At 37.9% G+C, this 26,273-nt stretch overlaps 1 protein-coding gene across 1 annotated transcript in view; it reads right to left on the reverse strand.

The window, feature by feature from the left end:
• Positions 1-10,539, reverse strand: part of Mapre2 (microtubule associated protein RP/EB family member 2) — a 152,026-nt gene extending 141,487 nt beyond the window's left edge. The window contains exon 1 of the mRNA XM_077792227.1: positions 10,514-10,539. The gene's annotated coding sequence lies outside the window, so the exon portion shown is untranslated. The remainder of the gene's footprint in view (positions 1-10,513) is intronic.
• Positions 10,540-26,273: the final 15,734 nt, after the last annotated feature.

Consider the following 26,273-nt stretch of genomic DNA (forward strand, 5'->3'; position numbering starts at 1 on the left):
ACAAAAGAAAACGTCCCTGGTAACCTACTATATACGGGTTAGGGTGGGCCTGCCTGCCCAGTGGGCAGAGCCAATGTTAGGAAAGGCTTTTCAGAGCCAGCCTTTCTCAACGTTAACTCTGATAACAGACCATCTGGGGAGCTCACGAAAGGGCAAGATTCTGATTGAGGACCCAGATCCTGCATTTTTCGAGATGCTCCTGGTGGAGCTCATGCCATTAGTCTCTGGACCACACTTCCTCAGTAGCAAGAACCTAGGGGAAATAACAGCTGAGATAAGAGCCAGCCTGAGCTTGTATTAATGAAGAAAGTCATCCCAAGCAGAAAAGCTAGCAAAGCTACAGGAAAGACATAGAAACCCTAAGCTGAATACAGAAACGTTTAAAATGCTAAGGGAACATTGAAGTGAAATATTGTTGTGGATGTAGACAATAAGAGCTCTACATAAACGTGAAGATACTTTCTGTAATAGTTGCATGAGGGCGGTAAGATTGCAGAGCTTCCCCTCACATCTGTTTTCCACCTTTTTCAGACTTTCATTGATTTTTTGTTTATTAAAACAACAAAAAGGCAACATGGTTGCACATGTCTGTAATCCCAGCAGCTTGAGAGGCTGAGACAGGAGGATCTCAAGTTCAAAGCTAACCTCAGCAAAGAGGAGGCACTAAACAACTCAGTGAGACCCTGTCTCTGAATAAAAAACAAAATAGGGCTAGGGATGTGGCTTGGTGGTCGAGTGCCCCTGACTTTAATCCCCACTATCCCCCACTGCGGAAAAAAAAAAAAGTTAAATGAATTTCTTTTCTGTGTGCTGGGGTATTTTTAAAATAAATGACCACACAGCCAAGTCGAATTTGAGGGCATATGTTTGGATAAGATAAAAATGCTACTTAATGATTAATTCCAATTATATAATCATGTGGTCATAAAAGCTACCTTAAAATGTATTTTAAGGCTATTTTATTTGTTCTTGCTAATAAACTTAGAAAAGAATGAAGGAGTGTTTGTATAGAATTCTGACAGAAAATAAAACATACTGTGTCTTTTGATAACTGATAAGTAGTTCATTGCTTGGTGCCCTGGAGCATGTCACTGTTCCCCAGTTATAGGAAGAACCTGAAGTTTCTGAGGAGCTACATACCTGCAAGATGTATTTTTTTGTTTGCTTGATTTGTGTTGCTGGGGATCGGGCTCAGGGCTTCACATGTGCTAGGCAAGTGCTCTACCACTGAGCTACACCTCCAGCCCTGCCCTGTCATTCTGTCCCAGTGCACAGATGCAACTGTTAAGATGAACATCACCTTTCTTCCATATTAGGCATGTTACATCCATTAATATTTAGTCAACTGCCAGCTCTATGTGAAGCAGATCACTAAATGACTTGATGATCATGTTATGAACAGACACACATATAATTTGATCCTGAAGCGCCTCTTAAGATAATGATTCTATTGTCTCTATCTGACCTTTGAGACAAGTAACTCAGTTTGAAGGATGTGGGTGAAGGATGTTAAGTAATACCTCTCAAATCACCCAGTTGGCTATAGAAAAACTCACGGTATTTGAAGGCCCTGCTCTAATTCTAGGATTCTTTCTACAATACAATACAATAACTTCTAAAACCCCCAGGCAGACAGGCATAAAGAAATAAGGGTTTAAACTTATAAAGAATAATCTATTACTTAAAAAAAAAGTATTTATGCCGGGCATGGCAGTGCACACTATAAACCCAGAGACTTGGACGGCTGAGGCAGGAGAATCATAAGTTCAAGATGATCCTTAGCAACTTAGTGAGGTCCTAAGCAACTTAGCAAGACCCTGTCTCCAAATAAAAAATAAAAAATGGGGGCTGGGAGTGTAGCTCAGTGGTTAAGTACCCCTGGGTTCAATCCCTAGTAACCCCCTGCAAAATAAATATTTAAAAAGTAAATTTCACAAGTGTAATTTGCAATTTGCCAGAGGCTCAAACTGGACAGTTATTATCAAGTTTTTTTTTAAATTTATTTTTTAAATACATGACAATAGTGGAATGCATTACACTCATTATTACCCGTATACAGCACAATTTTTCGTAACTCTGTATATAAAGTATGTTCACTCCAAATTATGCCATTATTCATGTACTCTTTTTTTGCATTACAATTCTTAATAAACACATATACCACAATTTTTCATATCTCTGTTTGTATATAAGGTATGTTGACACCAAATTCAAACCTTCATACATGTATTTTGTATAATGATGACCCTCACATTCCACTATCCTTGTTGTCCAGTTTTAGAGTTATGGAGAGATGCAATATTTATACGCTTTATCATATAAATATTTTGTTATATCAATTATAATATATGAAATAAAGAAGCACAAAGCTGGTGATCTGCAAACCAGGAAGTGTGATCCACCTAATTTATAGGTTATTAATCAGGGACAAGCCAGAGTGCTGTTTATGACAAGCTGTCAAGTTAGTCTCATATGAGTCTTTTACAAAGTTATATTTGTCACGTTCAAGGCCCTGGGATTGATCCTCAGCACAGGGAAAAAAAAGTGAATTGAAGCCAAGCTGAGAGTGAAATCAACAGAGAATCTTACTTATACCAACAGGTTGTTCCCAGGGAGGGGCAGGTGGAGCAAAGAAGGAAGCATTTCTTTTGAGTGCCCTCTATTCTACTTCATGGAGAACTGAAGAAACTTGGAGAAAAAGGAGATACTGGTTTCTTGGTTAGAATCATGGAAATTTTTTTCTTTTTGCAGTGCTAGGATTGAATCCAAAGCCTTGTGCATGCTAGACAAGTGCTCTACCACTGAGCTACATCTTCAGTCCTAATATATTTTTTTTTAATATCAAAGCTGATCAGATTTGAGATGATCTTTGAAAGGAGGAACGTTAAATTAGGTGGTTGTGGTGCTTTCTCATCTCTAGCTTATCAGTTGCTAATTCACCAGATTTTAAAACAGAATAAACTATTCCTGATTTCATTTTCGTCTATGCCATCCAAATTAATAGTTTCAGATACTCTAGTAAAATTAAAAGGGATGGCTTCATTTTCTTGCTAATTCTCTTTTCTTCTACCTCCTTCAAATACTAATAGTCATTTTTGCCATGGTGTTTATAAGACGGTGGAAAGCAATCGATAATTATGAAGTTCCCCACTTTAACAAAAATAGTCAATGGAATTATTTCCTAATTTTAGAAAAAATTTGGAGAAAACTACATGTATATCATAAGTCTATTAAACAAAATGTTTTGGGTAAAAATGGGAGATCTAGATTATTTCATGTGGACTGGTTCCTTACCCATCAGCACAGCAGTTTCTCCTCCTCCCTCAGTTACTCATCAAGGAAAGCTAGTGTGTTGTCACCTCGGGAGTTAGTCATTTACATGTCATTACTATCAATAGTCCTAAAATGGGATTATACACATTTATGGTTATTTGTAGAAATGATTTAGCCAACATCAAGTACCTCAAAACACATATTAACAATGTGTTGTTTAATTTAGTGAAAAAGAACTTTTTCCACTTTTTCAGTCTCTAAATTGCAGGTGAGCTGATTCTGGAAGGGATTATAGGGACACCAGATGATCCTTGAATTGCTCTATTAGTTTGAGTGAAATTTATTTGCAAACTCCCAGTCATGACGTTAACGAGTCATCAAAAGAAAGTTCTCAACTGAAGGAACTTTTATGACAGGTGATACTTAGAATAAAAAATTAAGAAAAGTTCCTATCAATAGTCACTCTTTGAGGCTGGGGATGTAGCTCAATGGTAGAGCACTTGCCTAGCACATATGAGGCACTGGGTTCGATCCTTAGCCCCATATAAATACATAAAATAAAGGTAGTGTCCATCTACAACTAAAAATAAATAAAAATAGTTATTATTTAAAATATTTTTCTGGAATGTTAATTAATAGTAATTGTTTCAGTCCTGAGATTATCATTTGAATTTCTACTTTTGAATTTGGGAATTTTAAACTAAATTGCCCATGCAATACTGTTAACCTGTAGTATGTTAGTGACTATATGTAGATCTCCTTATATATGTTTAATGTATACTTTAGAAAAGTAGTACTATGCAGCCATATCAATATTTATAGCAGCACAATTCACAATAGCTAATTTGTGGAACCAACCCAGATGCACTTCAGTAGATGAATGGATAGGGAAACTTTGGTATATACACACACAATGGAACATTACTCAGCATTAAAAGAGAATAAAATCATGGCATTTGCAAGTAAATGGATGGAGTTGGAGAATATAATGCTAAGTGAACTAAGCCAATCCCCAAAAACCAAAGGCTGAATGTTTTCTTTGATATGAGGATGCCGACTCATAACAGTGATGGGGGGGAGCATGGGAGGAATCCAGGAACTTTGGGTAGGGTAAAGGGGAGGGAGTGAAGGGAGAGGGCAAGGGGGTTGGAATGACAATGGAATGAGTTAGACATCATTACCCTAAGTACATGTATGAAGATATGAATGGAGTGAAAATACTTTGTATACAACCAGTGACTTGAAAAGTTGTGCTCTATATGTGTAATATGAAATGAATTGCATTCTGCCATTGTGTACAACAAATTAGAGTAAATGAATAATTTAATAAAGAAAAAAAAAAAGAAAAGTAGTGCTATGGGCTGAGGTTGTGACTCAGTAGTAGAGCACTTGCTGAGCATGTGAGGCCCTGGGTTTGATCCTTAGCATCACATATAAATAAATAAAATAAAGGTATTGTGTCCAACTACAACTAAAATAAATAAATAAATAAAGATTTTTTTAAAAAATAGCACTATTTCTAAAAATAAGCAAGTTTTTTATGTAATTTTAGTGTATAAAGTGACAATGAAAAATTTCTAAATTTGAAGACATCTCCCAGTTATTGCCTTAACACACCATAATAAGTAAGTGTACAAATGTCCTCATGGATTGCAGAAATAGGAAGTGTCTTTTGCTAAATGTTCACTTAAGGATGTATTTTCACATTTTCTAGAACTCTGGAAACCATTACTAGGTAGTATTGCATTCTGCCATCGTGAACTTGTTCTTGTTCAGAAGTTTTATAGTTGACCAAATCACTAAATTCCATATTCTACTTTGAAATGTTCTGGTTTTGCTAAGTAAATATACAAGAAGATGAAGATAAGTGCTTAGTTGCTTTCTTTGGTAAGAAATTTATCTTCACTAAAGGGTAAAAAGTGATGAAGACTTTAAGTGAGCAAATGCTTATATTAAATCAGAACATGTTGAGTCACAGTAACTTAGAAGCCTGCAAAGTTTTTCATAAATATTCAGCAAATATTTTAGGCTTTGTGGATCAACAATCTTTGGTGCAACTATTCCATTCTGCTGCAGTTGCACAAAAACAGTCATAGATAAGGTGTAAAGAAATAAATATGGTTGTGGCCCAATAAACTTATTGTGGACTCAGAAATTTGAATTTCATATAATTTTCAAGTGTCCCGAAATATTTTTCTTTGTATTTTCTTTTTAATGACTAAAACAATATAAAACCCTGCCTTACCTAGAGAGCCACATGAAAATAGATGTTGGGCCATAGTTTGGTGACCCCTGAAACAGATGAAACCCTGGGTTTCAGTTCAATACAAGGTCAATGTTTGTGTATGAAATTCATCAGCAGTAATTTTGGGGAAAAAAATTTTCCAGTAATTCCATCTTATGAAGCTCTTATATAACAAACCATAATTTTGAATACTCCTCAAACATTTTGTGGACTTAAGATTTGAAATCCTATAGATTTTTTTTTCTTACTTCAGATTAAGAACAATACATTTATTTTTTGCAGAGCTGGGGGTTGAACCCAGGGCCTCAAGCATGCCAGATGAGTACTCCTCCACTGAGCTCAGATACAGCCCTTTCAATGTTTCAGATGTTTGCAGGTAAATTGTGGAGAAGAATTGGATTGTTCTTTGCTGTTCCCAAAAGTTCCAACAGTAAAGTTCTGCAGAGATGTCCCATGACTGGAATGTGTTTACAGGGAAACATTCAAGCATAAGTTGGAATACTCCTTAGAGAAGATATTGCACAAGGCATTTAAATTTCACTGAAAGGTGGGACTAACCTTTAGGGGTCCCTAAAACAAAAGAGTTTATGCTTCTATAACTTGGGGAAAGATTTAAGAACATATTACCTTGGTTATCTAGATAAGAAGCTAAAGATGTTTCAGATTGGGGTTGACCTAATCCAGAGGTTATTTATAAGTAAAGTCAGTAATCACATGACATATGAGAATAGTTTTTCTTATTTTAAGGAAAGAGGAGATAATTAGAACTGATCTTGTCTAGCCAAAACCTCTAAGTGACACAACATAAACCCATATAATGTAACAGACATGGGAGAAGAAGTCAATAATCTAGTATTCTAACCACAGTATTGCCACTTTGGATGGTCACTTCACTTTCCCCTATGTTATCTTGGAATATCATTTACCCAGTTGTTTAGACCAAAGGGCTCTATTAATTGAAGGTAATGAGACTGGGTGGTTCTCATCTGTTCTCAAAAACTTCAGAGCTTCTAAAATTGAGATAACACCCTTTCTTTCTGCCCCACCCCTTTGGGCTATTTGTAAATATCACAGAATTAGGCACATATCATCCTCTGATGGAGAGCTTCTGACTGATATGCGTTTATCTTACCAGTCCTGCTTTTCTAGACTGCACCTAACCTTTCAAATCTTAGACCTCTCCAAAAGGGGTAACAACTTTAGATGTGTACCCCCAGTCTGTTTTCTAAGCTGTACAGATGTGAGAATGGATACATTTACATTGTTATTTTTTTCTCCTCTGGGAATTCTTATTAACATTTATTATTATTATTTTTTTTTGTCAAGAAACAGCCAACTTCTAACTTCCAACTTGCCACTTTTTAATATGCTGGTTATTGAAATGTACTTTCTTTTTTTTTAATTGTTATTGATGTTGTGCTGGGGATTGAATCCAAGGCCTTGCACATGCTAGGCAAGTGTTCTACCATTGATCTATCTCCCTAGTCCCTACTTGTCCTGTTTTAATAAGAGCAGAAGGCAGATGCCAATAAAAGCAGTTTAACTATTAACCTACACTGCAATAACACTCCTAAACTACTAAATTCCTCAAGGCACCCACAGTTGGGATATGTACTTTTTTCCATAATGAGAAAGAAGTTCTGTGAAGTGAATCCTTGATCATGAGGGCATGATTAAATGTTATAACAAATATCAGTTATACTCAAAATGCTAAGTTTGTGTAAAAATGGAAGTCTAAATTAACTATCATTTTATAGCACTTAAGAATTATAACAGGATTTTGCTTTCTTCATATCCAGAATGGATGTCTGAAAATTATAAAACTGAATGTACTTAGAAGGCTTTGTTTTCCAATGTTTCTCCTCTCTTTTGAATAATCTTCAGTACACACAAGCAACATATATATCACAAGGGGTCTTGTGCATGGTTCTATGGGGACACAGACATAAAGGCCCCTAGTAGATAATAGAATTCCAAATAGGTGCTATAAGATAGGTTCAAATGATTTTCAATAGCAGACAATATTGAGAGCTTGCTATATGTCAAGCACTGTTGTTCTCTTTTAAAACTGCTAAAGATACAGAAGAAAGCATTTAGGCAATGATAGAGTGATGGTAATGAAGAGAGGAAGAGATAAAGAAGCTGAAAGTAATAAAAATAGGAAAAATAATAAGTTTATTCAACTGAATCTTTAAACAAATTTTTTTTAAGCAAGAAACCTTTGGTCAATAGCAAACTAATTTCATATGCAATGTTTTATAATCATTTTCTAGTTGAATAGCTCCATTAAATCATCTATGAACATACAAAGAATATTTGACTTTTTTGTATTAAAATGTGTTACAAATTCTCCCTTTCTGCTTCACATAACTGAAATAACCCAAACCAGTTTACATTTTCTTCATTTTTTAATGTGCCTTCCTCAAAGGAAATTACAAGATGTCTAGTTGGCTTGGCTTGAATCTTCCTCTTAAAAGCAGAGAGCATTAGATGAAGCAGGGAGGATTGGGTGTTGAAAAAGGGAGCAGTTTTTACAAGCAGATTCTGATCAGACACTAAAATGTGCTTTCAATGGAGTGCAGCATGTGTGCGTGTCAATAAGCAACTTGCTGTAATTGCTTCCTATTCACCGGGCTGGCTTTGGATTGCAGCCTGCTGACTCACCAGGCTGCTCTGGGTTTGTTTCTGCTGGGTTTCCCTGCTGCCTGCTACACATGAGTCATCACAGGAATGAAAGTTTCTAACTGGTTCCCTTAACAACAGCACAGAAACCATGCATTGACAGTGAACTTGGATCTTTCCAACAACAACCAGACTCTAGGTGGGTAAGGGAAAAATGATGTGGTAGGTGTCACCACCAGTCAGGCTGCCTGATGACAGTCTCCTGTCCCAGGGTGTTACTCATCGGCACCCTAGTTTCATTGCTTCTCTCTCACCCACTCAAGTAGTTAAACTGGCATCTTGTCTTGCAATGCTTGCTGCTGCTGGCCATTGAACTCTGCCTTTGCAACAATGGTTCCCAAAGTGTGTTACATGGAACTGGGTTACAATGGAATCACCTGGAGTTTTAAAATGTTTTGGCCTCCCCCCCCCCTCACTAATGCTTAGTTCTCACTCCCAATCTGATCTAAATGGTTTGAGAGCTGATATAGACGCCAGGATTTTTCAAAATTCCCCAGGTGATTCTAATATACAGCAAAGTTTGGGAACCAGTGGTTTGGAGAACCATGGTCTTTCCCATACGTCTGAAACATGTCAATTTAGTTTAAGAACCCTTGCATGGGCTCATGGCTCCTTCCTATCTTAAAGCTCTACTGACAACAGCCCCTTACTAATGTCTTAGTTTGGAAGACAAGAAAGGCAGCAACCCAAGGGAGCATTTCCAGGAGGGGCGCTTGCAAGAGCAAGGGCTCCTCCTTTTGCTTGCTAAAACCCCCCATTGGCTTGCTAAAACCTTCCTCAAATTTAGAGTCCAAGAAAGCATACCAAATGTTACTATTCTTCGGTTACCTTTTGATCTCCGTTTTGTTTCATCCCACAGTGTCCTGCTCCGTAAAGCTGTAAACCACGGGTCCTCTGTCTAGAAGCAGGTGCTACTCCGACCTCAATCGAGACAAGACTGCACGCTTCACCTGGTCTGGGACAGAACCTCCGCCTAACAGCACGGCTCCAGGGCAGATACTATGCTAATCAAGAAAGTTCTTGCGACTCCTCATGCGCAGGCGGGCCGTGGTTTGAACACTTAACCCTTACTTTTGCATTGAATGCATTATAGTGCTTTCAGTGACCTCTTTTTCCTAGTGGGTCTGGACCACTTTCTTTTCTTTTTTTGGAAAAGGATCGGACCTGAGCAAGTGATGGAGAAGACCCGCAGGGAAGGGACGATCGCAGTGGCGGCTGGTGGAACAACTAATGTTCGGAATATTCATTACTCCACCGCGCTACTGGCCCGGCGAGGACTAGCAGAAGGGGACTGGAGGTTAAGACAAAGGCTCCTCCTGATCAAATGGCTGCAGCGCCCCTTCCTGCGAGGTTTCAGCTCTGCCCACCCCCCGCCCATGTCCCCGGGCCCTGGACTGACAAAGTAACTCAAGGGGTGACTAGATACAACTAGCTCTTTTGGTGTCTCAAAGGTCTGCATTATCAAACGCTTCAGGTTTAGAGGGGAGGGTCTTTATGCGCCCACCCCTCCTTCTGGCCCTTTGTGGGACTTCTGGCTTTGGCGCAGCCCCTGTAAATGTAGACAGAAGAATTTCTTACCAAAGCAGAGTGGGTTTCACCCCTAACTCGGGGTGTTCCCTGCAAAAGAACCACTTAGCCGCAAAATAATAATCCGCTCCCTTTTCCACCCACCAGGGCTCTTTGAGTCTCGGGTGCCAGGAGCGAGAACTCCTATCGGAGAAGTGATGGGACTTTTGTCGTCCGGAGGGGAAGCGCTGGGGGCGACAGCAGAATCGGGGGCTAAGGGTTGCTCCCCAGCCGAACGGCACCAGTGCGCTGCACTTCCTGGTGTGTCCCAAAGTGCGCAGCTTCTGCCAGCGTCCCCAGCAGCTCTTAGCCCCCTGCGCCTCAACTGTCCAGCTTCTAAGGCTGTTCACTGCGTGCTCGCACCTACAGGATCCCCTCCTTCACCGACGCCAGCTCCCCCAATCCTGGACTGCCCCAGCCCTCGCCCCTCAGCTAGTCCACTTTCCTTCTGCCAGCGTGGCAGCCCCGATTCCCACCCTTTTCTTGGGGTGCGGGGCGCTGGGGCCCCAAAAGAGAGACCGCCGGCGGGAGCGACGCGGGGTGCACCCGGGAAGGGAAGACACTGACGCCTGCACAACTTCTTACTGGTCTCGGGGACCCCCAGTTCCGCTCGCTGTGCAACCCGCAGGCTGCTGACCCAGGCGGCGGTAGGAGGTGCGGCTAGAACCCAGCTTGGGAGGGACTGAGCCAGGGCAAAGGGTGTCTGGGTGCGCCAGGGCGGTACCGCTTTAAATGCACTTGACTCACCTGCTCCGGCGCGGTCGCCTCCTTCTCCTGCTGACAGCTGGGGGCTTTGTTTTCTCCACCCACTCGGCCCGGCGCGCTCCGCCCCGACCGCCGCACGTGACTAGCCGTCTGCCACCACCGTGGCCAGGCTAGTCCACTTGAGAGTCCAGCCAGCGCCCCCTGCCCCCCTCCCTGGGCCGTGGGTGCAGGTGGAGACCCTAGCTGGGGAAGGACCCGCAGGTCCAAGATGACTCGCTGGAAAGTGCGGGTTCAGGCCCTAGGAAGCCGGATTGAACTGGTGACAGGGAAGAAGGTGTCAGTGGTAAAAAGAACTGGGCTGATCTTGAGCCAGGAGGCCAGCGTGGCTTGCCGAGAGGGCTTGTGAAGGCTATGCCATACCGGGGTCCACACACCAACCGGAGTGCAGCTGCTCTTTACACCAACTGTTTGCGCTTATGTCTGGGGCAGAACTGATAATGAGGGGCAAACTGCTATATCGTGAACATCATTAATTAAACTAAGCAATTCTAAGCTAAATAACACGATTGAAGATTTAATAATAGTATGTTTTTATTGAATTTTCAAATCTGCTTGTTGATGCTGTTGATATTTGGATTCTATTCAGAAAATAAAATCTGGGCTGGATAAGCTAACTCCGGAAGATTACTGATGTGGGCACTTGTCCATTTGGAACAGCACCTATTTTTAATGAAATGAATTGAGAAAATGTTCTGGCTTCAAACTCCAGCTCAGTATCTGCGGCTTTTGGAAATAATCCCGACCCTTGCTGCTCTTAATACTCTCCAGTGTTTGAAACAACAAGACATTGTTTTTCGAATCCTTCCTTTAGCCCTTGGAGAGCATACATTTACCTTTCCCCCAAAATTACTCCTCAGGGGGAAAGATGTATCTCCCCTAGTATTTATTAAACTGTAGTCTTCATAGTGAAGTGATTTAACACGGTGCTTCCCAAACTTTACACAGGGATCCCCTGGGGATCTTGTTAAAACCAAATTCTGATTGAGTGCCTCTGGGGTTAGGCCTGAGATTCTGTATTTCCAGCAAACACCTGAGTAATGTCAGTGCTGCTAGTTCCAGGATTGGAACTTTCAGTAGCAAAGCTGGGAGCAGACTTTGGCATCTGTCCCCTATTTTGAGTCATGACTACACCACTTGCTAGCTGTGTGACCTTTGGCAAGTTTCTTAACCTTGAAGCTTCCCAGGCTGTAAAATCAGGATGATACTAACTCCCGCTTCATAGGATTGTCTTTAAGATTAAATGAAAACACCCCTATACAGTGCCTAGTGTAGTGGCCGGTGCACTTACCAGGTTCAGAAGATATTGGCTAATGAATTCTCAAGGTTGTCCTTGAAGGGACAAAGCTGGCACAAAGCCCAAGTGCCTGTTAGGGGAGCAGTGTGTGAAGTGGGTACAGGCCTGAGATAGCTAGCACAAGAGCAATGCTGAATCCCTACAGCATGCCAGGCACAGAGGACAAATTTGTTGAATAAATGCATGACAGTAATGCAGAGAAAATCATATGTGTCCAAAAAGTTCTTCAGTTTCTACTTGAAATCTTGATAAATTGGTTCTGAGGCATTGAATTAAAAATCATTTTGCTTTTTATTACAGATAATGTCCAGCTGCCTGCCGGATGTGCAATCCATTTTAATATCAGAGAGTAAATGGATTGTTAAGGAATAGGACATTTTTTATCCTCATTAAAAACCTTGAAATTTAAATTTAAATGAATTTATTAATGAAGATATGATATTCTTAGCTCTCAAAATGAATGGGTGTTGTCATTAGAGTTTCCATCTCTTCCTTTCTTGCTTTTCCTCCTTTCTTTATCCCCCAAATACAAGTGTTTTCTGAAGTTCATTTCTTGTATTTTTTCCTCTGTGCTTTTTTTGCCTCAGAAATTTTATTAATGTTTTATGTTCAACTTTAAAGTCAGTGCAGATTACTTCTGAATCCATACCAGTTTCTCAACCTGCTTTCAAGTCCCATTTTTTTTTGCATTTCCAATTACTTTCTATGCATTTCCACTGAATTTCCCATTAGCCTTTACTGTGTCTTATTTAAACTCCCTCCTCCCATAAAACTGATATTTCCTTGGTGATAAACCAAGATGACTGTGAGTAGCCCTTCAAGCTAATCCTAGGACCTGGCAAGAGTGTGGATACACAGTATGATTTATCCCAGCTGCCTTCCTGCTATTCTCAAGTATTTCTTTAATACTTTGCTCCTTGGTGACTGGAGTCAACCGTGTATCAACATGATTTACTGGTATAACAGTCACCCTCTGCAGCTGTGGACTGCTGCATAATGGTGATCAGTGTGAATTGAGTAAGAAATTGTATTGGTCAGGATAGGCTAAATTATGCCACAGTCACAAACGCCATCAAAATATCAGTGGTTTAATAAACCAAGTTAATTTTCTGCTCATGTAAAATCTCCAGGGAACTCTTCATTCTAGCCTGCTTCATTCCTGTGACATCTCCTTGAATACTGTTATGGTTTATATCTGGAATGTCCTCCCAAAAGTCCATATGTTGAAGTCTGGATTCCCAGAACAGCACAGTCCAGGGGTGAAACTTTTGGGAAGAGATTGGATCATGAGGATTCTAACCTCACCAGTGGATTAATCCATTTGATGGATTAATTTGAATGGACCACTGGGAGGAGGTGAAAACTATAGGCAGGTGGGGCATGGCTGGAGGGAGTTGGTTACTGGGGGTATACCCTTGGGGACTATATCTTGTTTCTGGTTCCTTATTTACTCTCTGATTCCTGGCCACCATGGGCTGAGCAACTTTCCTCACTCTTTTCCCTCTTGCCATGATGTTATGTTTATCTCAGGCCCAAAGCAGTGTTGCCTGTCAACCATGGTCTAAAACTTCTGAGACCATGCATCACAATAAATTTTTTCTCCTTTAATTTATTTATGTCAGGTATTTGGGGCACAGCAATGAAAAGCTGACTAACACAAGCACCATTGCAGAGGAAGAGAGTATGGAGAAATGCTCACCAAACATAAGTGCTTCCACCCACAAGGGACACAGTTCACTTTTCACATCTCAATGGTCAAAGGAAGTCACCGGATCATTGTCTAACGAGTATGTACTTAGAAGGAATGGGAAAGTAGAAATCTTGATAAGTGTGAGTAATGTCTTCCACAGGAATCCATTTTATGTAGGAGGGATAGGGATACAATTAAAGTGAAAACTGTCTAGCTATATTAAAAGACAAGCATATACTATCAGCTCAAGGAATGCACCATTACATGTGGTGGTATTATCTTTGGGGAAACATTAATGTTGTTATTATGCAATATTATTAAGAAAAAACTTAAAAGCAAAAAAAATTCAATTTGTCAGGGTCATTTTATGACTTATCCAAGCTCAGTTTACTGTAGGCATTGATCCTTTGAGCTCTTCTATGATATAGCTGCTGGGAAAGGTCTTCCATTTTATTATTCTCTGGGGAGCACACCAAGCGTTAAACAAGAAAGGGTATAGCAACATAAGAAAATGTTCTCCATTTTGCTGTTCATGGTGGCACATGCCTGTAATCTTGGTGGCTGGGGAGGCTGAGGAAGGAGGATTGTGAGCTCAAAGCCACCCTCAGCAACTTAGCCCCAAAACAACTTTACGAGACCCTGTCTCTAACTAAAATATAACAAAAGGGATGGGTATGTGGCTCAGTGGTTAAGTGCTTCTGGGTTCAATCCCTGGTACCTCTCCAAAAAAAAAAAAAAAAATAGAAAAGAAAATGTTCTAATTTTAAAGACACTGGTGGCCATTCTCTATTTGAGGAGTGAATGTGTGTATACAAAGAACAAAATCTTTGAGATGAGATCAAAAGCTTTGAGGGTGGTATGGCCATAGACAGAATGAAATCATTCAGCAGAAGCAAATTGTTTCATGCTTTCTCATCATTATCTGAATTATACCCTTGACAGAAATTTCTTTTCATATTCATGAGAACATTGAAATATTGCTTTGTGAGTAAAAATCAGTCCACAAACAAGGGGAGCTATTACTGATAATAATGTGAAAAAAAAATCTTCAATTAACTGGGAGCTTTTTCCAAAGGGCTGAGGTTATGTCAACTCTACTTGCTATGTACATCTCCTAACATTTGACATACTTAAAAGAAATAAAGTATTGATAAATGCTATAAATCTAGAATGCCATTGTGATGGTTCAGATATGAGGTATTCCCCACAAGCTCATGTGTGAGACAGTGCAAGAACATTCAGAGATGAAATAATTAGGATATGAGAGGTCTAACCTCATCTATAGCTCAATCCACTAATAGGGATTAACTGGGTGGTAACTGTAGGCAGATAGGGTGTGGCTGGAGGAAGTAGGCCACTGGGAGTGTCTTTTGGTTTGATTTTTGCCATGCCATGATATCATGCCATGCCATTTCCCCCCATTTACTATTATATTATGATATAGTAAGACAACTATCTGTATCTATATCTATATATCTATACAGTATCTGCCCCTTGTTTCTTAAAGCTGCTAAACCCATGTAAACTCCTAAGTGATAGGGATGCTTGATGCATCTTTTGTTCTTAATATTTCCTGTCAAAGGAAGCTCTCTCTCTACTTCCTAATTGCCATGTCCTACACTGCTTTCCTCTGTCATATCCTTCCACCATGATGTTGGGCCCAGAGCTATGGAGTTGGCCGATCTTGGACTCTGTAACTGCAAGCCCAAATAAACTTTTTCTTCTCTGAATTGTTCTTGTTGCATAAGCTGACTAAAATAGCCATGCAGATATATTATTTAGATATAATATGTTACCGGTCACTGAATAGCATTTTTGATCTTAAAAAATTTATATTGCCTCAGCCTACAGATGTCAGTAACATCTACTCCACTTTTAAAACATTTAACTCTTTATAAAACTATTCCCAAATATTTTTATGTAATATGACCACTTCTTTAAAGCTAGGAGTCTGAGAATTTGCATTATACATTTCCACAAATAACTAATGCAAGGAACTAAAAAGGAAAGGCAGGGTTTCATCAGTTAATGCTGTAAATTATTTGCTCAAATCCTTTTCATTTATCTAATTTTTACCTCTGGGTTCTTGCTGAGTTGCAATACTGCTTTAAATATAAATTATAACCTCAAGAGATATGCTACAGTGAACCACTTATAAATGTATTGGAAATACCATGTTAGACTGAGACAGAAGTGTTCATTACCAAGATATGATAGTGTTTATTAAGATGGATGGTAAAAGTGGCATCAGATGACGGTTCACAGGGATCATTGCCTTGCATTGACTCTAGCATCTATTAATGGAGTGTCACAATAAAAATAGTCCCACTTTCAAAGCATGTATATGTTCTAAGGACCAAATATCTGTGAATTAGCAAAAAAGTATTATCATTTTATAGATGAAATTCAGAGGAGAGCTTAAATAACTCACCCAAGTCCCAATTTCTAGCTAAAACTGCTGTCTCCATAAGGTAACATAGGATAAAACATGAAATTAAGCTTAATACATTATGTATCTTGGGATATACATTATAGTGTTTACTGTACATCAAAAGAAGCAAAATATTACCTTGATTCATGCAAAGCTATTATGTGAACAGAAGTATTTATGATTTTATAACACTCTGAAAATAAACTCATATTCAAGATATAAGTTGGATATATATATATTTATATGCTCATCAGAACAGGTGAATAGAATCAATTTATTCCATAGTGTTTATATCAGTACATTCTGAAGGCATAATTAAATAATTTGTTGAAAGGCCCCAGGCTTTACTAATAAGTAACATATGGATTGACATTGGCTTCCTTACTTAACCTCTGTGTCAGACAGACAGGGATACTTACCAGGTCCAAGGAATTCTGAGGGAAGGGTCAGGATCCCCAACATGGAAGGGATGTCTTTAACTATTTTATTCTCTCTTAAAGCCAACTAAAATTTATTAGCAGTTTGCATATATTTGCCTAAGTGGATTTATGTATTTCATTATCTAGTTGGATTAACTTAAGCTTTACAAAAAGGACAAATTATTTCTAAAATTGAAGATAGCACAAATAATATAATTATTAATAAATTTTCACAAAATCCCTTGTAAAACTGATAGATGGTTGTGAAAAATGAGTAGTCATAGTTTCATAATCTCATCCAATGATATACTTCCTGTGTTTGTGTACATGGCTTTCTGTCTCAGCAGCTCTGACAGCCATCAGCCTAAACACAGAAACAAACTGCACTCAGAACCAGATTTATCAGTGTCCCTATTGCAAGAAATATTTCTGTAAATAATGAAGAATATGAAACCATATTACTCTCACTAAACATTTTGGTGGAAGCAAAAGATTTTACCTACCATTAATAAGTACAATATATAATAGGGCTATTTCTCCTTTATCTCATGCTTTACATTTTCAGTTTTGTTTTCTTATAACATATAATGCATTATATTATATATATTATATATTAATTATATATTAATGTCATGTACAAATGAATTACCTTTGTGCAAGTTAAGAAATGCCTCACCTATAAGAGTGTGTGAGCAGAAGGAAACCAAAACAGGTATTGGAAAAGAGTCACCTTTGATCTGAGTTGTTTTTAGCAAGATGACTTCAGCAACAGCATGAAGTGGAGGATGACAGCCGATACTGATGGGGAGGACCTCAGGCCATGCCAATGGTGAAGGAGGGGAGACATCTCCAAAGCAAGGGTCTTCAGTAGGGGTGTGTGTGTGTGTGTGTGTGTGTGTGTGTGTGTGTGTGTGTATGGGTAGGTCATTCCCAGATTTGCAGCTCCCCAGTCTGAGTGGACAGTGGGACTAGAGACGATAAAAGGAGATATCCAGCAAGACACCAGAGTTCAGTTGAGGACACTTTAAGTCAGAGGTGCCCAAGGCATTCCTGGGAGATGTCTACAGTTTTACAGTAGCTTTAATGTTTTGATCTTCATCCCTTTCTACAACTGCTGGCTTTAAAAAATATATTGTTTCTTTAAAAGCAATTAAATATTTGTAACTATTTATAGTGAAACAAAAATAATTAAGAATCAGCTACTTCCCCTAATAGCAATAGGAACAGATCATTACTAAACAGACAATCCTAGAATATTAATCGCACACCTGGACTAGGTTCACACTTGACTTATTTAAGAGCCTATTGTCCTGTGCCAGTTCTCCACGTTCAATATTTTGCTATCCCTCCAATGTTCTCTAAGCCATGATCTGTGTTGTAAGATAGTCTGTCTCTCACACTTCATTTTATTTTCCCCCATCTAAATCCTTGGTGCTCAAGCCAGACATTGTTTTTCTTTCATAAGTTATAAAAATTGTGAATGTTTTCTAATTCTGCTGCACAAATGCTCCTTTAGGAATCATAAACACTGTAAACCAGGGCACAATGTTTGCTCTTACTCTTTATACACTGCTTACTGGAACAACCTGTCATAGCACATTCTTGCTAAGTTATGATGATATCTCTCATGCCATGCCATTTCCCTCCATTTACTATTATATTATGATATAATAGAAAATCTATCTCTATCTATATATCTATATAGTATCTGCCCCTTGTTTCTGTCTCAGAGCTACTAAAACCCATGTAAGGGGTACTATATGTATCTTTTGTTCTTAATATTTGGTCTTTGGTATGCAGTTCCTGACACAGAGCTTTGAATCCTCTGGAATTTATCTTTCCAAGTGTCTTTTGTTTTTGGTGGGCTCCTGGATAGGGGCTGGTCACCAGAAAGAAAAAAACAGGATTAGAAGCTTGGAACTTCCAGATCCACTTTCATTTTCCAGGAAAGTGGAAGAGGAGCTAGAGATTGAGTTCATAATTGATCAGGTGCGTATGTGATGAAGCCTCCAGGGTTCAGAGAGGCCAGGTTGCTGAATATCGAAGGGTGCTACCAGGATGACTCACCAGGGAGGACATAGAAGCTCCAAGTCCCCCCTCCTCTCCTTTGCCCTGTGCATCTCTTCTATCTGGTTGGTCATCTGTATTGTTTGTAATGTCCTATAATTAGCTGCCAAATTTAAGTAAACATTTCCCTGAATTCTGTGAGTCACATTAGAAAATTAACTCAATCCCAGGAGGGGATTGTGGGAACTCCGATTATAGCTGGTTGTTCAGAAATTTTGCATGACCAGATTTGCAATTGGCATCTGAATTGGGAAGAAGTTTCGTGGTATTGAGCCCTTCCTCCGTGGGATCTGAAGCTATTTCCCCAGTAGAGAGTCTCAGGATTGAGTTAAACTATGGAGCACACAATTGGTGTTAGCTAAAGAATTTCTTGACGTGTGGGAACTCCTCCCTCCACATTGGGTGATCAGAAGTGTAGAGTAGAATACTCAAGAAATTCTTTAGCTAACACCAATTGTGTGCTCCACTTGAAACAAACTGTGAAATATGATGTATTAAGAACTATGTAATGTTTTGAACGACCAACAATAAAAAAAAAGAAGTGTAGAGTATTGACTATGTAAGAGGAGAAAAAGAGTTTGTTTCTCCTTTACCTTATACTTAGTAAGAATTGGCAGGCAGATAATTAACCACTGTTCTTTTCAGGTTTCATAGAATTCTATTTCTAACCAATTATCTCATAAATGTAGACTTGTAGTTAAATAAGGGCAAATAGATATTTGTTTAAATTTGGATATTCTCATTTTGTGGCTTTGTGGCATGTTATTATTTAAAATCTCTAGCACTTATGTTCCATTTTCCATATTAAATTGGAATTTATTTAATGTAGGGTGTTTTCCAGTAGAACCCAAGGCTCAGATGAATCCATAAAAAAAATAAAAGAACAAGAGAGATTCATAAATCTCTTCTGATTTGAATTTTCCTTTTTGTTTTTTCAATCCCAAATTTCTATACCATATTGTATTATTTCTCTGTTAATTTACCAACCTCATTTATTAAAAAACAGTTCAGTATAAGTTTATTGTAAGTTAGTAACTTTCACACCTACAAAAAGCTTTCTTCTTTCAGTATGTAGGAAAAAAAAGTCCTTTCAATCTTGTAGCTAACAGGTATGATAAAGATCACAAATACATTTTACACAAGTCTCCAAGCAATATTTAGGTGGAAAGCTTAATATTCATCTCAAAAATAAACCCAGAATTTACAAAGTAACAATTTGCTTTTGAATATGACAAATAAATAAAAAAGGAAACATAACATGTGTGAAATAGTGGAACAAGAGACCTTGAAATCCTTTTCTTAAAGAGAAAGATTATCTGTATCGGTGAAATAAATGCTAACCACATGCCACATTTCAAGGTCTTGCTAAAATAGCATCTAACCATATCCACAAATTAATCTTGCCATTACTATCACCATTTCACAAAATGGTTTTATCCCCTATCTAAATTCTGAGAAGAGCAATTAGAAAAAAATGCCACTTAACTGTCTCAGAGAAATCCAGCTGCTACGAGTTGTATGCTTACTCTGGGGATTTGGGTCAGGACCTCTGTAAATGGGGATAATGGGTGGAGAATAAAACCTGCAGTGGTGGGAGAATTGGCTCCCAAAACCCCCAAGTCAGTTGTGCTTTGGAGAAACACTAACATGGTTTGCCACGCTACCATGTGTTTCTTTGTTTCCCAAGAACATCCATTCTGTTCACCACTCATGAGTGCACATGGACTTTTTATCTAATAATTGGGAGTGTAAATGAGGAAATATAGAATGCAAAATATGTTCCTACGGAGACTCCCTGCAGGTTTATTTAGAACTCCTCTTCTTTTTATTTTCTTTGTTGATTTTCATTCTTATGAACATCTTATAAGATGAAAGAAATTTTGGACAAATCACAATATTACTCTGTCACTTGAAAACAAAAGGATGCTCATAACAGTGATTCTGACAGAAGAGCGGGAATCAGGAGTCCACATCACTGCCACAAAGACCTTTATGATGGGTATGGATCTTCATGGTTTAGTGATATTTTTTGATGCCAGGCCAGACTCACTCTGGCTAAAGGCCAAGTTGGCAACATGTTCTTTATTCATAATGAGCTCTAGTTTGCACCAAGTGGAACCAAGTGCAACATTTTTGATCCTGACCTCTAGAGACTTCAGGTTTCAGAGGCAGTGCCTAGTTGGCTTTTCAAATCAGGAAAGCACCCTGTGGATTTAAGGAATGAAAAGCAATCATCAAAAAGCCCAGAAACATCAAATAGTTAAAAGAGATTGTAGTTTAGTTGAGTGATGGATTATTTGATAAGTGCTAAAAAAATCATATAAAAATATTTAAGGGCATGGAAAAATGGTAACTTTAATATATTTAGGAATTAAAGACAAGATTCAAAGATTTTGAATATTGTATAACCAGTATGACACTATTTGAATAAAATAAGTTCCTCTATATTTCTATGGGTAGAAAAGTAAGTAGGTAGACAAAGTTGAAGAAAATATTTCAAAAGGGTGGCATCCTGGATTATAGGAGATTTCTATTCATTTTTATAGTTTTCAGTTTTTAATGGACTTTTTGGTTGACTTTTATATGCACACATGCACACACACACACACACATACACATACACACAGTGTGAGAGGGGACAGAAGAGAAAGATTGATTCGAAAATGGCTCCATGCTTATGAGGCTGGTAAACCTGGAATTGGTGGGAAACCAGCAGGCTGGATGCTCACTAAGAGTTGATGTTGCAGTCTTGAGTCTGAATTCTGCAAATGAGCTGTGCAGGTTAAAAAGTCTGGTAAGGTTTCTATGCTACAGTCTTGAAGAGAGGTCTTTCTTCTTCAGGAAACCTTAATCATTTCTCCCAAGGCCTTCAACTTGTTGAATGAGGACCATTACCTTAAGGAAGTTAATTTGCCTTACCTAAAGTCTATGGATTCTGATGTCGATCACATTTACAAAATAGTCTTGTAGCAACATCAAGACTAGCATTTGGACAAACAACTGGGCTCCATAGTTGACATGCAAAATTAACAATCACTGCTTTACACATTCTTTTCCTCTCTTTTTATTCTAGTAATAGATTTTAACTTTGGATATTACCACCTTCCACATGTGGTCCATGTGGTTTTCTTGAACATTTTTAATTTATATAGAAACAGTTACAATTAAAGTGAGATGAGATGACTTAGACAATCTTAGTAGAGCAACAATTCTTGCTTAAAATGCTAGAGAATGTAGAGTTGCAAATAGGACACCTGGAACTGATACCATGAGGGAAGCTTGTCTCAGGAAGGCAGATGCTATGAAAAGCAGAGCAGATGGATGGAAAGAAGCTACTTTTGCCTTAGCCTTTGGTTGCTGAATTACATTAACCCTAACTGATGTTTTCCCCTCTGGATTTTCAATAATACAAAGTCTAATTCAATCTAGTTTTTCTAGTACTTGATATTCTGTTTCTGTGAACACCTTGTATTTTTTAGGTTTTCAACACATATAAATTACTTTTTATAATTGGAAAGAAATTATCATGTTCACTGATTCTGAGACAATTTTTTTAAAAAATTTTAAATCCCCCAAATTGACATGTATTACACATGTATCATGCAATCCATAGCATGTAATAGTTTCATAGAACTTTCTTTTGTACCATGCATAAAAACAATGCTTGAAATGGTCTAGCAAGAGTTGATTTTTAAGTGTCTGCTCTCTTTTATGGAACTGTGATTTTGTTTAAGTTTCAAATGACTTCAGAATCATCTCCCACAGTGATATTTCAAGCTCTTACATCATAAATACTTAGTGATAATAATACACCTTACATATATATAAAATGTTAAAAATCTTTACAATACATTTTTATGTGTATGGTATAGTTTGATTTCCATAACATTTCTGTGAGTTGGGCAGGCTCTTGTCATCCCTTTCATATTCAAGAGACTTGCTTGCTGTTACAGAGTTGTGGTGGAGGTGGGATTTCCAGTGGACTAGAAAGGGCTGACAAATTAAGTTTTATTGCATAAAGTTATATGATCTGTGACATTGGCAAAAATAGAATACAATTTTAGAGTTTTTGAACCCTAGTTCAAGGTTATGGTTATCTTTTCATGACTGTCTTTTTGCTCACACACACATCTATATTCCTGTTGCTAAAAATGGTCACTGAAGAACTGAGGTCATTGTGATTCACGAATTTTTAAAAGGCTCTATTTGTTTTGTGCTTACAGTACACTGTAAATATTTCAATAATGAACTACCTCAAGAACTAAAGTCTCAGTGCTATTATAGTTTACTACATTAATTTCAATTTTCAAATGATTTGTAATGTGTTTATTTGACCAGAATTGGTTACCTATATCGATGATATTCTTTTATATCATGACAAAAATTAAATGAACAGTGACAATAAGTGAAAAATTACTTCTACAATTTTATGAGTGGTGCCATGATATACTTAATCATCGTCTGTGATTAAAATTTATTAGTGGCAAATAAAGTCAATCATACTTTATTCTCTAGTCCTTGAGTAATATGTTAATCCAGATTTCACTTTGAAATAATTTATATTATCTTAATCTGCTAACTTAAACAAATGTTAACGTCAAATCCTTTTCTTATTTTTATTTAGTTTGTTAATGGTGCTGTGCTTCTGAGAGAAGCTAAATGCTCATTCATTCATTCATTTAAGAAAAACTCATTAAAAGCTGCTCTCTTATTTCTTTATAATATTGTCTTTTGAATTTTCTTCAAAATATTTGCAACTACTTAAAATTATTTAACTGGGGTGGGTGGGTGGTAAACTTATGAAGTAGATAGATTTCTACCTAGGTTACTGCTGCATCACCAACACCTAGATCATCGTCTGGTCTAGAAGGGGCTCAGTAAATATTTTGTGATGGCTATAAAGACTACAAAGTGTGTGTGTTGGGAGAGGGAGAGACTTCTTGATATCCCAGTGTTACAAGTGAACCTGACCATTCTGCCATTCCCACCGACCTGCCATACATGTAAGTGGCCATCTTGGATGCTCTAATCCGTTCCAGGCTCCAGAAGGGGACACCCCAGAGCAACCAGCCAACTGAGCTCAGCCAATCCCAGAATAGTGAGGTGTTATGGAGTGTTGATTTAGGACCCTGAAATTTGGAGGAGGTTTTTAAATACTTCTGTAGGTAACCGAAATACTAGGTTTTCATGGTTTTGTTGTTGTTGTTGTTTTGTTTTGTTACTTTTTCTTTTCTTATGGAAGAAGTTTTAGAAAGGAGAAAAGGATCTTGGGATTCCAGAGAGTACAAGATTCTAGAAAGAGGTAAATCAGTGAATACTATAAAATATGTTCTTTCTTTCTTTCTTTTAAAAAAATATTTATTTCTTTTTTAGTTGTAGATGGACACAATACCTTTATTTTATTTATTTTTATGTGGTGCTGAGGATCGAACCCAGGGTCTCAGACGTGCTAGGTGAGCACTCTACCCCTGAGGCACAACTCCAGATCCCCTTATTTCTGTTTTTTAAATTTATCTGTTTACCTACTTATTCTATCTATCTACATTCATTTAAAAAGAAAAAATAAATAAAAATAAATGTTTTTCATTCAAAAAAACAACAACACAATAGTAACATTTTAAATAGCAATCTGTAATTGGAACTCCACATTATAAGTAATAGTAAGTTTTCTCCTTGATTATCAGTAATCCACATATTTCTCTCATATTTTTCTAAAGTACACTAGGCAGGAGTTAAACAAATAGGAAAATAATCACAAATTAACAGACAGGTATTAGCATGAATTCATGGAGAAATTCCAGGTAGGTGTATCTTTTACTTCTGCATGTTTTGATAAAAGCTCTGCTTGTCTTATGAATTACTATCCTATTACATTCAGATTTATATTTCAAATGTTTTTTCTGCATCCTTTCCTTTACCATGCTAGGCATTTCTGGAAGGCAGAGACTGCATCCTACTCTTAGGGATTTTTTTTTTTCCTCAGTATGCTGCCTGACACACAGTAGGTGCACAAGATCTGTAAGCTAGTGGACTTTATGGCCAAAAATAAGGGATAAGTCTTTATTTTTGTGGTGAAGTAGTTGAGCTCATCTGTCCAGAGGAATGGGTTTGGGAGATTGAAAGCACAAAAGGGAACTTTCTAAGGCTGTCCTAGGCTTTCCCAGTAGTCCTGAGACTCCAGGGGAGGTGGGCTGCCACAGGCTTTATGTTTGGGTTTGGGTTGGGGTAGATGAAGAATTCTCAACTGGCTGCTTTCATTTTTGGTCTCTCAGTTTCTGACTGCGAATGGTGACCAACATTGAAACAAATTTAAGCATTTTCCTTATTTTCTTTGAAGTGCCCATTTATGTAAATTAAATACAATGATTACTATTCAATACCACCTAGAAAAAAATGGGACAATCACAGTGCCTTGTTTTATCTACCTTGGCAGCACCCTGAAACCATCTGGGAAATTCATAGAAAGATTCCACCTAATGAGCTAAGATAATGTTTTAGGTAAGTAATTAAAGTAAAACAGTGAAAACAAACAAATTAAAAAACACTCTCACATACCTCAAGTCCTAACAATAAAGCAGTTTTATTTACTTAAAGAAATCAATACTTAGCCAGGCAGGGTGGTGCACTCCTGTAATCCTAATGGCTCTGGAGGCTGAGGCAGGAGGATTGCAAGTTGAAAGCCAGCCTCAGCAATTTAGCAAGGCCCTATGCAATTTAGTGAGACCCTGTCTCAAAATAAAAAATAAAAAAAAGGTCTGGGGATGTGGCTCAGTGGTTAAGCGCCCCTAGGTCAATCCCTGGTACAAAAAAAAAAAAAGATACTTTTTCCTGTATAATTGTAAAAATTTAATTAGTGAGGAAAACAGGGATAGAGCAATGACATCATTCTGAATGGGTGGGGGAGGAGAAGCAATGGAAAGGCACAGTTCTTTTCACACTTTATGTTGTGGGTGGTGAGGTGGGGACAAGCTCTCAATATAGCTACACATTGAAGCTGAAGACCAGACAGTTGCAGGATCAAATTGGGGTTGTGTTAAAATCTCTGAAAGTTGTGACCCTCACAGGAAGATACAGAAAATATTTCCCGGAAGAATCAGACAGTACTTAGATTTTTTGCAATGCAGACAAGATGGTGAAGGGATTGAAAATGCAAATCATTGAGAAATGATTTGAGAAATAATTCAGGGTAACTGTGGGCTGTTAGATTGTCCCCTTTTAAGAAATGAAATCCACAGTAGTTATAAACATGGGCTTACTCTATCCCAACCTCTCAAAAGATGGGTCTTTTGGTTGTCCTCAACAGCAGCTCTTGTTCATAGAAAAGACTCTTTATCCTTGTTTTCATTTTTAAAAATATTTGATTTATTAAAATTAAAAGTCCAAACTCCAGTGTTTTTTCTTGAGCTTGAAATTTAAACTCATACACCTAATCATTCTTTTTATATATCTAGTATATTTTAAAATTTAATTTTAGGGAGCACATTAAATTAATATGTTTGATTTTTTCCAAGCAATTAAATGATCAGAACAATCAGGACTTCCTGTTAAATCTATTAAATTATAAAGAATCTATAAATATCAGTTATTTTAAGTGTTGTTATAGTGCTTATAAGCCCATTGTTTCTTTTACTCATTTTTATTAGTCTAAAATAATTATATAATTGCCCATTTATAATGAAGACACAAAAATAATCTAACAGATTCTACATTCCCTTAATTATTATATTCTTTTTTAGGCTGAGGGGTGCTGGGGAATTAACTACATCCCAGCTCTTTTAAAATTTTTTTATTTTAAGACAGGGTCTCACTAAGTTGTTTGGGACCTCCCTAAATTGGCCTTG

Source organism: Urocitellus parryii, chromosome 13 (assembly GCF_045843805.1).
Source record: "Urocitellus parryii isolate mUroPar1 chromosome 13, mUroPar1.hap1, whole genome shotgun sequence".
Lineage (NCBI taxonomy): Eukaryota > Metazoa > Chordata > Mammalia > Rodentia > Sciuridae > Urocitellus > Urocitellus parryii.